The following is a 15,333-nucleotide window of genomic DNA, read 5'->3' as shown; positions in this document are numbered from 1 at the left end:
AAATTGCCTAACAATGCATTTCTCAGAATGTATCCACGTTGTTAAGCAATGGCATGACTGTATATCCCTTTCCCCCTCTGAGTTCTGGACCAATTTAGAAATAGACACAGAGGTCAGGTAGAAATCACAATACCAGCTTTATTGTTGGTAATGCTGTTTGGAGAACAGGGCTTGAATCTGTAGCCAAATAAGTCTTACTACTCTGTTTTCCCCTAAACTGAACTTTTCCACCCTTTTGTATGTTGAACAACTGGTCTCCGCAGGCAAATCCAGAGCCTGCCCATTAAGATTCCACATGAGGGACTCAAGAGCGCATGCTTGAGAGGGGGTGGGCAGCCTGGCCCCTTCCAAGCACCTGGGCTCTGCATGCTCAGTCCTATTTCCCAGTGTCACCAGTCAGATGGGTCACTCATATTGTGAAGAAAAAAGAGGAAAGGGAGATGACTACTCTAACTTCCACTACTGCCCTTTCCTATGAATAAATATCCTCTCCCCTCTGAAAACTGAAAGAGCAAATTGTCCCAGTTTTAGTGTCCCAGGAATCCCCTCAGTCCCAGACAAACTAGGATGGTTGGTCACCTTAACACCAAGTCTACCAAATCCACTACAAATCCAAAATCCTTTTAAATTCTTTTTTGTTTGCGTCATCATACTGAAGACCGTTCTAGAATAACCCCTGTGAGTCTGTGGAGGATGCTACCTTTTCACTAAACCCTTATAGTCTTTCTCATTGAAACTGATTACCTAAAAGGGCATGGGTTTAGAATGATCAGTACCAATGGCTATTACTCGTTGAAGTACTTAGTATATGCAGGCACCATGCTGAGAACTTTCCATATGTTGTTTCTGTCTTAGGCAGTTCATGCTGCTGTAACGAAAATACCATAGACTGGATGGCTTAAACAACAAACATTTATTTCTCATGGTTCTGAAGGCTGGAAGTCCAAGATCAATGTGCTGGTAGAGCAGGTGTCTGGTGAGGGCCCATTTCCTGGCTTGTAGACAGCAGCCTTCTTGCTGTATCCTCACATGGCCGAGAGGGACAGGAAGCAAGCTCTCTCCTATCTCTTCTTATAAGGTCACTAATCCCATCATGAGGGCTCCACCCCTGTGACTTATTTACCTCCCAAAGGCCCCATCTTCAAATACCATCACACTGGGGGTTAGGATTTCAACATAAGAGTTAGGGGGGATACAAACATTCAGTCTATAGCAATTTCCTTTGATCTTCATTACAACTTTATGAGATAAATACTAATAGTATTGCCATTTTAGAGATGAGAGAACAGAGGCCTGGGGATGTTGATGATTTACCTGATTTGATAATGAAAAGGCCAGGATTTGAACCCACTTAGTCTTACTTTAGAGCCTACACATGTAACCCCTGAAAGGTTACCATGGGATGTTTGGCTGCAACTGCCAGGGGAGACTTTTGTTTCTTTTGGCCTAAAGGTGGCGTGAAAACACTTTGGTTATGTAAATATCCCCATGCATGTATGAGGCAGCATTGCACAGTGGTTATGGCCATGAATTCTAGAGCCAGAGAGCTGAGTTCAAAGTCCTCTGTAGCCTGCTGTAGACCTTACCATGCACCTGGCATAGACCATTATCCTGTTTAAACTTGAGATCTTGGGCAGATTATCTCCCGTCTGGGTTGCAATGTCCTTATCTATAGGAGTAGTAACTACTTTTTTAGAATCCTTGCACAGTCAGGATGGTACAATGCTTATGAAGTGCTCAGGACATGGCCCGTAATATGAACTCAGGACGTAGTAGCAAATATTATTATTATTGGTGGTCTTGGGGATGGTGCTGTAGTTTCTACCTCTGCTGTAATTTTAAATCTTTCCAATCTTGATTTTTTATTCTGCCTCCTCCATGCAGTTTTAATGAAAATCCTTTCTTGGCCAGAGCACTGCTGGCTGAGAACTACATTTGGAATCCATCCAGGAAACTGACCCTGCTGGAACCCACTCCATTCCCCTCCTCAGAGATTCTGGTAATTGCCATCTGGCTATTTTTAGTTTCTTCAAGTGTGGGTTGGGTACAGGCAGGGAAAGTCCATCCTGCTGAGGGTGTGGGGTTGTATGAGCCGTAGGGTTTTAATTTGGAAATGTTTTGACACTTCATTTGTCAGGGCATCAGTTGCTGGAAACTTGTGAGAGTAAGCAGGAGCTGAGAGCTTATTATTTTTTTTAAACCAGCATTTTCACAGAGGAGAGAATCCCCAGTTGCAACAGCTGCCTAGTGCATCCAAATATGAGGTTGGCTAGGCAGAAGGGATTTGGGGATTTGGAGGCTTAAGAGAAAACCTAAATAACAACAACAAATATGCAGAACAACCTGTTCAGATTGTCAACTGGTCTTCAGATTCACAGAGCCTGAACTTCAGGCTCTTCTGATGTGAGTTTTCTTTGGTTTGGGCTTATCATCAGTTTGGTCAAAAGTCCTTGAGTCCGTCTCTAATCTAGGTCGTAAATTCTCCTCCCACTTAAAAGACTGCACACCCTTGGTTAACCTGACACAGTAATGGGGCCTGAACTTAATCATTCTTGGAAATAAAGGCTACAGCACAGGCCTGCTGAATAGTCCTGTCTGCACACAATGAAACAGCTCTTGCTTCCTTACATTTTTTTTAAACCTCTTTAATGAGGTATGAATCACATACAAAAAGCTGTACATATTTAATGTATACAACTTGATGAATTCGGAGATAAGTATACATTTGTGAAACCATCACCACAAGCTATGCCAATAAATATATCCATCACTTCCAAAAGTTTTTTCCTGCCCTCTTTATTTATTATTATTATTATTATTATTGTTTTGTGATCAGAACACAACGTAAGATCTACCCTCTTAGCCAATTTTTAAGTATGCAATACAGTATTGTTAACAATCAGCACTATACTGTGCAGTAGATCTCTAGGAGTTAGGAACTGAATTATTCATCTTGCATAACTGAAACTTCATACCCTTTGACTAATACTTTCCTGTTTTCCCCTCTTCCCGGCCCCTGGCAACCACCATTTTATTCTCTGCTTCTGTGACTTTGACTATTTTAGGTACTTCATGTAAGTGAAATCATGCAGTATTTTTCCTGCTATGATTGGATTATTAAACTTAGCATAATGTCTTCCAGGTTCGTATATGTTGTCCCATATGGCAGGAGCTCCTTTGTGAAGGCAGAATAATATTCTATTGTATGTGTATATCACATTTTCTGTATTTATTCTTCAAATCCTCCACTTCTTTCTCTAAGCATCGTCCTTAACCTGGTGACAGAGTCCTCGTTCAGAGCTGTGTAGGGAAGCAGGAAGAGAAAGGAAGGACTCATGATTCCTGCAAGGGGCCTTGTATATCCTGTCTCATTTAATTCTTGTATGTTAGTCAGGGTTCTTAGCTGCCAGCATCAGAAACCAACTCTGCTAATTTAATAAAAGAAGGAAAAAAAAAAGGGAAAAGTATTTCCTAAAAGGATGAAGGGACATTGGAGAACTAGGCCTAGAGGCTCCATAACCAGAAATAGTTTCCAAAACCATGCTGCAGATTTGATCTCAGGAAGACAGCAATGCAGCCAGACGTGGACACTGCAGCCATGCACAGCCTTCACCTAGTGCTACCCTGAGTATTGTCCTTAGAACCTCCCTCTGACGCACTGGAGTTGGATGCACTGGAATCTGGAGGTAGCTGTGACCTCACCCGAGTGGATTCTGCACCCTCCCTGCACCTTCACACCCTGAGCTTCACGTGTAAGGCAGAGCCTCAGTCCGTCGTGCCCGTGCTTTAGCTGCAGAGGTGCCGGAAAACAGCACCAGATGCCTTCAGCTTCTCTAGTAGGAGCCTGGTGCTACCTCACCAGTGGGACATTCCCCAAACATAGGAAGGGGCTCAGGTGCTGAGAGGCACAAAAGAATGGCAGATGCCCAGTACGCCATACAACAAACGAATACAACATATATTGTTAATCTTGTAGTATAGATAAAGGGACCAAAGCTACATAAATTTAACTAACTTGCTTTAGGGTACACAGCTACTAAGTAGTAGAACCGTATAAAACTCAGGTCTGTCTGTATCCAAGCCCGTACTGCAGGAAGATTTGGGAGCAACAGAAAGCCATTCTTTATATGTTCTAGGTTGATAATCAAACTGATGTTTTATTTATCTATGGAATTTGGGAATGTGTATGGGGGTAGGATGTGATAGTGACAGTCTCTGCTATAAATATATATATATATATATATTTGGGGGTTTTTTCCTATGGTTTTATTTTTCCTATCACTTAGCTTTGGAGGCTGTTTTAGTTTCCTAGGGCTGCTGTAACAAATTACCACAAACAACGTAGCTCAGAACAACAGAAATTTATTGTCTCACAGTTCTGAAGGCCAGAAGTCTGAAATCCAGGTGTCAGGAGGGCCATGCTTCCTCTGGAGGCTCTAGAGGCTCCAGGGGCAGGGGGTAGGGATCCTTCCTTGCCTCTTCCAGCTTCTTTGGTTGCTGGCAGTCCTTGGTGTTCCTTGACTTGTAGGTCATCACTCTAGTCTCTGCCTCTGTTGTCACATGCGTTCTGCCCGAGTGTCTGTGTCTCTGTGTGTAAATTTTGTTCTCTTCTTTTAATGACACAGTCATATTGGACTTAGGGGCCCCCCTAATGCAGTATGACAGTTACCTTAACTTGATATATCTGTAAAAAACCCTATTTCCAAATAAGGTTACATTCACAGGTTCTGAGTAGACATGAATTTTGAGGGACACTCTTCAACCCAGTACAGAGGACAAGGTTCATGTTAGGTCATACATCATAAGAATTCATCCCTGGGATTAACTCTCTGTGATACAGGTGGAGAGAAAGAGGTAGAAAATGGGCCTTGGTCTTAACTCATCTCTTTGGCCCCTTAAGCACTAAGTGGGTTTCTGCATGGATTTCTTGATTGTGAGTATGAAGCAGATGGCATGTCTGTGCCAGGATTCTCCTGAGCTTGAATAGAATCTGCTCTTAAAAGGCTACTAGAGAAAGATGCCAGAGTCAGCAGAGGAAAATGCTTTCATTTGGTATGAAAGCAAAGTGCAGCTTTCAAGAAGAGCCAAGAAGACTGAATACACAATGGTCACAGACTGTTTTTTAGGGCATTTGGGAAAGAGGGAGCTGGAGGCTTTAATGCACTAGATGGATTTCTAGTCAAGATATCTGTGCTCAAAGCCCATTTCTGTACCTTTCAAGATGGTGACATGTGACCTTCATCTTTTGGAGGTTAATTTTAAATTGGGATAAGAACACTTAACCACATGGTGGCTGTAAGAATTTAGTGAGCTGCTGTATGCAGTCTCAGCACAGCATCTGAAGCCTACGGACGTAACTGGGGAATGGGAATCAGAAATCATCGGCACTTTAAGGATGTGGCTTCCCCAGGCTTGTTAGGGTGGACTAAGTGATGCTTAGTCTAACAATGAACCCCCAAACCTCAGTGGTTTAAACCAACAGAGCGTTATCTCTCACTCATGTTCCATGTCCATATGGGTTAGCTAAGGGCTGTGCTTTGTATCATTCTCACTCCCAGACCCAGGCTGAGGGAGCAGCCTCTATGTGAAACACGACTGTCCGTGTTGCAGAGAGGAGAGAGTGACAAACCACACCCCTAGTCCTTAAATCTCCCACCTGGAAATGACCCATGTTACTCTGACCACATTACACGAGCCAAAGCAAGACGTGTGGTCACTCCTAATTTCAGAAGGGCAAAGGAGTGCAATTCTACCATGTGCCCATAAGGAGAACCAGAAATATTTGGTAAATGGCACTAATGACTATCATACCAGATGCTACTTTTGCAAAATCATTAAAGAAGGGACAGATTGCTGAGGTGATATTTTCAGTGCATCAGCTGTGCATGGGAGGGAACTAGGAAAAATAAAAAGAGGGAGTTTGAAGGATTACTATTTCACTGATATGGTTTTATTGGCTAACTTACTATTAACTTCTGCCTGGTGGATTACCTACCCATTGAATGCAAGGCATGTTAGAAAGTCCCTCAGGTTGAATTTCTAAACCTTTCACGTTCCCTCCAACACAGTGCCATGAAGGGCCATTTGGGAGCAACTTCTGACTTTGCTAATGGCTTATTTATATAGAAGACTCTATGCGACAGTAACCTCTAAAGTAGATGACTTTGCTTTAATATCTGCTTTCTAGGATAAGAATGTAAGTAGATAAAGAGGATAAAGTCAGTAAGAAGCAGTTAAATTGGACAAAACAATTTATTAAGAAGAAGTTCAAAGTAATGTACCAGAACCTGGTCTTTTCCGGCACTGAACCAGGAGTTGGGCTCCCATGAACTTCGAGCTTGTACCTAAATCCTCTTTTCACTTAATCTCCTAAATCTGAGGTATTGACACTCAGCTTCAGAGTGGTGGCTTAGAATTTAGAAGTTTCTGAAACCCAGAAAAGACAAAATCACAGAAAAATGTCAAATGTTGAATTTTGTCTAACTACCACTATTTTCTTAGCCTAGGTTCCCTAAATCACAGATCGTGAGGCAAAGGCTCATGTGCTAGTGCTTTTATTAGGGAGTGCAATCTCAGGAAAGCAGGAATAAGGGAGAGGGGGAAGAGGGAGAGCAGGTGTAAGGGACATATTACTGAGCCGGCCACAGCTTTATGAAAAACTGATTGCTCAGTGTCACAGGACGTCTTCAAAGAGGCCAGTGAAACCACTCCATCTTCACATGTTCCTCCAGGGGGGGAAAGGAGAACAGTTTCCTCATTGGCTGCCATCCCTCATTGGTCAGTTATGCCCCCACAGGGTATTAACTGCCTTGCACTTCAAGGATGCCCGTCTGTGCGTGTCAAGTGGGTGCTGTAGTGTTTGCCTCATGCCTCAACAAGAAACAACAAAACTCCACAGTAGGAGGCAAAGGACAAAAGGCATGTGGCATGAGTGAAGTGGGCACTGTTTTGTTATGCCCATGGACAATATGAGGAACCACTGAGACAGGCTCCTTAGGCAGGAGTGGCTGCAGCAGCACCAGCAGCAGCGATGAAACCCAGCCCAGTGCAACCAATTTCTAGGGCCCAGTGCAATTCAAAGATCAGTGCAACCAATTGCTAGGGCCACTCTGGCCAAACAGCAAGGCAAATATTCCCTTCCGGCATGATGCAAAAACTGAATGTATTATAAACATCACCCAAGCCAGAACCTGGGAGTCAATCTAGGCTTTTTCTTCTCTTTTCCAGTATCCAAGTCTTTTAGCTTCCATTAACTCAGCATTTTTGCAACTCTTCCATTCCCCCGGTCCCATAGCTAATTCTTAGTTCTTATTCTTATTGTATCTTTCCTGGAATATTACAAAAGTTTTCCAATTAGTTTCTCTGCTTGTAGCAGTTAAGGTATCTTTGGCTTCAAGTCGGAGAAAATCTCAACCCAAATTGGCTAAAACAGTTAGAGGTAGTGTGACTCCGAGGTGTTTTAATTCAATTAACTCTGAGCATCACATCCAAATTTAATCATGTCCAGGAAAGAAGAGGTGTCTTCTTTGTGTCTCTGTATTAGAGGGGAGGAAATCTTTTCCAGTAGCCCCCAGCCGACTTCCCTTCAGGTCTCATTAACAAAATTCTATCACACGCTCAAGCCTAGAGCCATCGCTGGCAAGAGGAATGGAGCCATCTATGATTGCCCTAGACCAACCAGTCCCCTCCCTGGGTCTGGGGATGGTTAACCACATGGAGGAGGGTGAATACTCAATAAAGCTGAAGTTCTGATAGGAAGGAGGAAGGGACCGATGTTGCTTAGGAACCACCAGTGTCTGCTTTGCTATCTCTGATCTTGTGCCATCCAATCCATGCTACCTGTATGATGCTGTTGGAATGCAACTATGAAATGATTCTTCTGTTGAAAACTTTTTTCATGATCCTTCTTTGCTTAGGATCAAGTCCAAGCTCCTTAGTCTTATATTCAAGACTGTCTGTGCTCAAGCATCTGCCAGTTTCTCCAGTCTTTGCTCTTTCCATGTTCATGTCTCAACCACACTCCCACTTCTGCTCTAACCACACTTCATGCTCTTGAAGAAATTTACCCTCTCCCAAACGTGACTGGCTCTGTCATTCTCAGGTGCTTTTGTTCGTACTGCTTTCTTTTTCTGGAGTTCCTGCCCCTTCCTCTATTCAAATGGCACAACAATCAATGACTCACCTCTCAATTTTCACTACCCAGGTCACCTCAATGAAGTCTTTGCAGACCCCTTGGTAGAGCAGACTATTCCTCTTTCATACTCTCGCTGTGCCCTATTTATAATTCTGTCATTGGCACTGTCACACATTACTGTCCTTCTTTTTTACATATCTCTTTCTCCCTACCAGATAGTCATGCTTTATTCATCTTTGCATTCCTAGCACCTAGCAGTGCTTAGCATAATGGGTAACAGGAGGCACTTAGTAGATGTCTAATGAGTAAATGAGTGCTTCAGGTTTTAGAGCTAAGTGAGCCAGTCTGAGTCTATTGGCAGCATATGAAGGAGGTTAATCATGGGGAGAGAAGCTAAGAGAGATCAACATGCTTTGTATATTCCATAATAATAGAGGAACATAGTTGGACAACCAGTGAAAGGGTGGTTCAAATGTTGGTGATGGGTTTATCTACCCTCTGCCAAAAGACCAGGACGAAACATGAGTGCTCACAAGTATTAATTCTGCATTATTTAAACACAAGTAACCCTCTGGTTGAAAGCAAAGTTTCACTACATAGCAGATGTAGAGATCTGTCTTATGAAGAGCTATCACTGCAGAATTCTGCTGCCCCAATGAATGTGCTAATTATCTAAACAAGATTTAAGTCTAAGCTGCAAAGGCCATGAAGGGATGTCTTCTGCAGCCCTTGAGATGATTTGGAATTTTTTTTTCTCTGACAAAAACCAAAGTAAAAGATGTGATGGACTGCAACAGGCTGTGCTGTTCCCTTCTTCTGTTACTGCCTAGAAGCTCTCCAGTCGACCTGTCAGTCAATAGTTTAGATAGTGGATGAGTTGGGTGCAGTCTATGGAGGTGGGCAGCCCATGGCAGGTAATAATGATGAGAGTACACAATACTGTGCAAAAGCATGAGGCACATATAACTTTGGGTGGTTCAGTGGAGGTGCCTACAGATGTAATAAAATGGTGGCTGGAAGAAGCAGTGATGGCTGTGGAAGTGCATAGGTGGGTAGGACACAGAATTGAGGAGTGTAAGGCATACAAAAATGGTAGTTGGGGTACTGCAATTCAGAACAGCCATTTGATGTGCTCAAGCAAATAAGAAAGAATGAGTAAATAATAACTGGCATCACTTGAGGAACTGATTCTGGGATAATCAGGACGTCAATATTGAAAGACAGTTATAAAAATGCTGGGGTGAAACTGAAGGTTAAATGTGACCAATATTACTGTAGCCTGAACAATAAAAAGAATAACTTAGAATTGAAAATAAAGGGAGTAGCTAAGGCCATAGAGTTTGAATTAGATAAATTTATTTTTTATCTCATGTCTACCTTTATTAAGTGCATGACTTTAACTGCATCTGATTCTCAGCCTCTTTATCTACAAAATGGAGAAAATAATAGTAGTCATAAAGTTGTCATCACAAGTAGATCAAGCAGTGCCTACAAGTGCTAACCAGGCAGAGCACACAATAACTACAAAACAAATGGTACAGGCTTACTTTACTTTTACTATATTATTCAAGGGAAGTGTTTTGTTTTGTTTTGTTTTGTTTTTTGTGAGGAAGATCAGCCCTGAGCTAACATCCATGCTAATCCTCCTCTTTTTGCTGAGGAAGACTGGCCCTGAGCTAACATCTATTGCCAATCCTCCTCCTTTTTTTCCCTTTTTCTCACCAAAGCCCCAGTAGATAGTTGTATGTCACAGTTGCACATCCTTCTAGTTGCTGTATGTGGGATGCCGCCTCAGCATGGCCAGAGAAGCGGTGCGTCGGTGCGCGCCCTGGATCTGAACCCCGGCCGCCAGTAGCGGAGCGCGCACACTTAACTGCTAAGCCCCCAAGGGAAGTTTTGCTTCACACTTCCCTAAGGACCTGGATATTCCTTGTTAATTGTAACCTAGTAAATCCAAATAAATAGTTTTGAACCCACTTGGAGCTTTTTTAGCCCTGTCCAAACATTTTGCAAGGATTTCTTTGCCCAGGAAACCACAAGAGTGTGTAATTAAAATCATCTGTACAAGCGAAATGATGACTCTATCTTTTTAATATTTTTTAAACTTAACTTTATTTACAAATAAATTCATAGAACTTTTGGTCACTGTTACAGGGACCAATTGTTGACTTTTCCGTATTAGTCCTGGCAGAGATTTCACACCATTTTCTGGTGCTGCCTCATATAAGCCCTAAATTAGCCATGTCTGCAGTCACTGCCTGTGCTTCCAGGGGCAGCCAAGGATGAATTCTTTCTCTAGAGGAAAATTGTGCACAAGCATTTACTGGATTGTAATGTAATGATAATACAGCAATGTCAAAAGAAGGTTATCCTTTGAAGGATGCTTAAGATCACTAGATTGGCGTGGATGTGTTATCTGGTAGAAGGTGCTTTCTCAGGTAACAGATATGCACCACATTTTCTGGATCATGAATCTCTTTCCTATTTGTGGTAGTAAGACATATTTTTATTTATTCAGTTTGTTCAACAAAGATTTAGTGAGTGTGTCTACTATGTGCCAGACTCTGTGCTATCTCAGAGTTTCAATAGTGAGCAAGAAACAGATGGGGGTCTCTCCCTTAGTGAAACTTACAGTCCAGGGGAGGAAGCAGACATTAACCAAATAATCACTCATTGAATGAAAAATTATAATTGTGATGAGTGTTAGGAAGGAAGGGTATGAGGAGGTGATGATAAGAAAGCATGCAACAGAAGGACTTTATTTAGTCTGGGAGGGGAGCAAAGATTAGGGAAGTCCTCCCTGATGGAGAGTTGTTCAGGATCTGAAGGATGAGTTGGTGTATGAGCGAGGGTCCCTGTAGGAGACAGATGGCACACCCATCAGGGTGTTTTAGGAGAGGTAAATAACGGGACTGTTAACAAAGATGTGGGCAAAGTTAAGGGAACCAACGAGATGGTGAAGCACCCTGGCACTAGCAAGAGTGGGGATCTGTTACCATCTTGAGGCCTAAAGGGGCAAAGGGAAGTAGTTACTGGAAACCTGAGAGAATGGTCATAGCTGTAGGAGATGGAGGCCCAACAAGAGCTGTGGCTTTGTTAGAGGGGACGCAAGCAATCTCTGGAGACCCAGGAAGGAAGAAGCCAGGAAAATGAATCATCTGACCTCACTGTCCTCACTCCCTCTGACCTCCTGTTGTCTTCTCACTGATCCCAACTAGAATCCAATGACAAGGAATCCCATTGATGTAGTCCATATAGGTCGGGCTGCTTACAAATAGCAAGACGGAGAAGAGTGGGGAATTGATCTGGAGGAGCAAATAGAAAAGATCTAGCACAATGGGCATTGGGTAGGTAAAAAAATAATTACCATAGACTGATATCATAGAGTTTGCAGTGGGGAGCACCCCAGGCAGACCAAGCAGCATGTACTAGCGCCCTGTGGCAGAAAGCAGTATGGAACCTTCCAAGAAGGCCTGTGTCAGGGCAGAAAGCTACCTCAAATAGTCAGAAGAGTGACCCAAAGGACATGTTCAGATCATAGTCAAGGAGGAAGGGCAGAGATCGTGAGGAGAGACAGAGTGTAAAGTTTCAGGTCTGTGAGGGGACTTGGAGGCCAAGAAATAAGAAATAGTCCAGAAAGCAGAAGACAGGGTTGAGTGAAGCAGTGCAGGATATAAGTCTTGAATAAGGCAAGGTAGTCCTGAGCTCATCCTTTCTGGGTGCTGGCTTTGTGATGCAAGAACACTCCCAGAGTCCACGTGGCTGGCAAAAACCATAAGCCTTTTTCAAAGATATTTCAAGGTGATGTTGGAATTAGGAGACTGCCATATTGAGTCATCCCATTAGGTCATTTAGTAAACAAATATTAATTATGGTTTCTATGTTTCCCACTGTGCTAGGTGCTGAGAAATAAATGATGTAATTCTTGTCTTGAGGGGCTCATAGACTATGCAGGGAAGGCAAACATGTAAAGAAATGCTTGCAATACCCTGTAATAAGTGCTATTAGAGAGAGCTGTGTACCAGGTGCCAGAGAGCCCAACCTAGACCGACTCTCTGGGGACGTCAGGGAAAGGGCCCCTGAGCTGGGTCTTGAGTTTCCCAGGTAGAAAATGAGAGGAGGGATTTCACCCAAGGGAAATGTATTGGTTAGTGTATGCCAACTACTAAAACAAATGATCCCTAAATCTCAGTGGTTTAATGTAATAAAATTTATTTCTTGCTCATGCCATGTCCAGGAGTGTTTTCTAAGTGGCTTTTCCCAAAGTGGTGACCCAGGGATTCAGGCTCTTTTCACCTCCAACAAGTAGTTTCCAGTGCCACTGCATAAGGAGCAGAGAGTGTGGGGAAGGTACCCTAGACCCTTAACCACCTTGGCCCACAAGTGACTCTCATCACTTCCCCTCACATTCCATTGGTCAGAACTAGTGACATGGCCATATTTCTATGCAAGGGGGCAGGGAACTGTAGTCCTGGCTGGGCAGCTGCTTCCCAACAACTCTACTCTGAGAGAGCGTGAACCTTTGCTAGGCTGTTAGCTGCCTCTACCACAGGGATTGCACATGAGGGAGCCTAGAATCAGGGAAAGGGACACAGTTGCTGAGCCCAGGGTGTGTGAGAGGAAGGTAGATGAGAATTACAGAAAAAGAGGCCAGAAACTCAGTCATTGCAGGATTGCTCAGGCCCGAGGATGACCGACCCCAGAGACTGAGCCTTTTCCTCTAGCTGTGTGGAACCATCGGGGGTGTTTACTCAGGTGTGATGTGATCAGATGTACATCTCTTCACCATCCACCCTTTCCTCTTGCCTTTTGCTACACAAAAGATGCAGAGAGCTGAGTGCTGGATTCTCATCCCAGCTCTGCCACTTACCAGGCCTGTTACCTTGGGCTGGAAACTTAGTCTCTCCAAGCCTTAGTTTCCTTATCAATAAAATGGGAGCAAAACTATGCACTCTCCATCCCCAGGAGGCATGAAGATCAAATAGATAGCATCAGAGGAACATCCCTTGGAGACTATAAACTGCTTTACAGATACAAGGGGATTTTATTACTCTTTTTTGCCTCTGCGTGAGGGGAGATATTTTTTCCTAGGGCAATATCTGCCGAGGTCCTCAAACATACCCAGTTCTGGGATGGTCTACCAATGTTAGAATAAAAAATGAGCTCAATATAATCTTCTGTGAGGATGAGAAAATAGGATTAGAGGTAGCTCCTAGGCTTCCTGAGGTGCCGTGGCGGAAAGTGTAACAGAATTATCTGTGTTAATGTCCTCTCTTCTCCCAGTCTTGGAAATCACAGCTGGAAAGGGCTGAGGTCGTATATTTCTGTTAGGGGTAAATATTTGCTTTGACTGTTGGTTTTTCACGAGAGAATTTATTCTCTGCCCTCCACAGCTTTGTTTCCAATGGTGCATAGCTTATGTAGACAAGGCGAAATATCCCTCTCCCTCCTCACCCTCTCCTACTGGCCCCAGACTGAAAATTCACTTGTTAACTTTTTAAATCTACACACAAGCAGGAAGCAGATGGCATTATCTGGCTAATGCTAGCAAAAGCTCAGATTCTTTTTCAAGGCCTATGCTCTGTTTTAAAATAGCCAAACAAATAAGGTTATTTGGCTTGAAATTAGGTATTGAAATAAGGTATTTGGAAAATTGCCTCAGTTTGTAATTTTTCACCTCTTCTCTAGATATGGTCTGGGTCTGTCAAAGCATCTTCCTACCAAATGGAGTAATTTGGCAAAAGTTGAACCATATCCTGCTCTCTGCCATCTCAGTCCCTTTTCTCTTTCTCCCTATTCCCTTTCTCGTGTCTCTCTCCTAGTGGTAAAACATTTCCTTGGTTTTTAGTCTGCAGGAAACACTGCTCTAGGATGTACTTCATGACACCCTAATAAAAGAAGACACCGAGCTCCATTCACACATTTCTAAGGCACTTTTTATCAGAGCAAGGAGGTTTAATTTCCATTGTCTCTTAATTTTGCATCCATATTTTGGACTGAACATGAATTCTAAGGTGTTATATTTTTAATTGAAGAAGGCTCTGGAAAGCTTCTTCTGGATGTAGTGCATCTTTTTGGGGGTCCGTGGATTGCATTCTCCAACTTAATGGCCTCCACTCCCTAAACAGCACTCATGGGTGTTCTTGCAATGGACCAGGGCCATGTGAAGATGATGTATTTCCTAGGGAGGATGAGAAGTGAATATTGGTATTTTTTTTAATAGTATAGACAGCCTGACAACAAATTCTGGAGACTGGGTGACATTTTAAATTGGTAATGCTCCTAATTACCCAAACCCCAGGAAACCATGTGGAATACAGCCACAGCTCTAGAATTAATATAAGTGAGCACTGTGAACCCATTACTAACAGCATGTTCTCTTAGAATAATGGCACAGTATCTGTGTCAGCACAGTGTGATATTGCAGTTAAAACACATACACATGCACGCACAACCTCTTGAAATTTCCTATTTTTTGGAAAATTTTTCCTGCTATCAAAGTAAAAAAAAAAGGCAAAAAATTTTCCTACGTAATGTAATGCTTTGTTTCCTTGTCAAACAGTGCCTATCAATTGGTATTGCTGTGTTAAATGTCAGATTTATAAAGATGAACTTAAGTAAGCAATGTATGATTTTTATGGAACATGAGCTTGGAAGGCAGAAATGTCCAGCCTCAACCCCCTACTTACTGCTAGGTGAAATCGGGCTGGCTGTTCAATGTCTCTGATTTCCAGTTCTGTCATCTACAAAGTGGGCATGATAATGCTCTCTACTTATATGTTTATTGTGAGGATTGAGTCAGGCAAAATGCCTTGCTCAAAGCTAGTGCTAAAAGATGCTAAGAATAAAAGTCACTGATGAGACAGAAATACAGGAACCGGGAATTTCAACGATCAGACTGAGATTCAGGCCTCGGCTTCAGCAGTGTTTGGGGAGACGGGCCCAATACGTCCCATCCACCTGTTGCCTCTTAGCGTGTGGGTCCTGGTGTTGGCCCTTTGTGCCAGTGGATGGTGGTTTTCTTGATTGAAGTCCCAGGTCTGAACATAGAGCGTAGGGGAAAAGTTTCTGTAAATTCCATCCATCCACTGCCTTAATACCATCCTACCCTCCATGTAAACCTCCCCCCTGCCACACACATATGTATATATATTTATGTAAGTTATTTGAGACAGTTTTCATTTTGTTCATCCTGACGA

General features: G+C 42.9%; 1 protein-coding gene across 2 annotated transcripts in view; it reads left to right on the top strand.

Moving 5' to 3' along the window:
• Positions 1-15,333, top strand: part of LOC131420033 (histone-arginine methyltransferase CARM1-like) — a 253,398-nt gene that overhangs the window by 151,045 nt on the left and 87,020 nt on the right. The window lies entirely within an intron of this gene.

This window comes from Diceros bicornis, chromosome 22, assembly GCF_020826845.1.
Source record: "Diceros bicornis minor isolate mBicDic1 chromosome 22, mDicBic1.mat.cur, whole genome shotgun sequence".
In the NCBI taxonomy this organism is placed as follows: domain Eukaryota; kingdom Metazoa; phylum Chordata; class Mammalia; order Perissodactyla; family Rhinocerotidae; genus Diceros; species Diceros bicornis.
The sequence above is the reverse complement of the archived record's forward strand: the minus strand, read 5'-3'. Positions and strand labels throughout refer to the sequence as shown.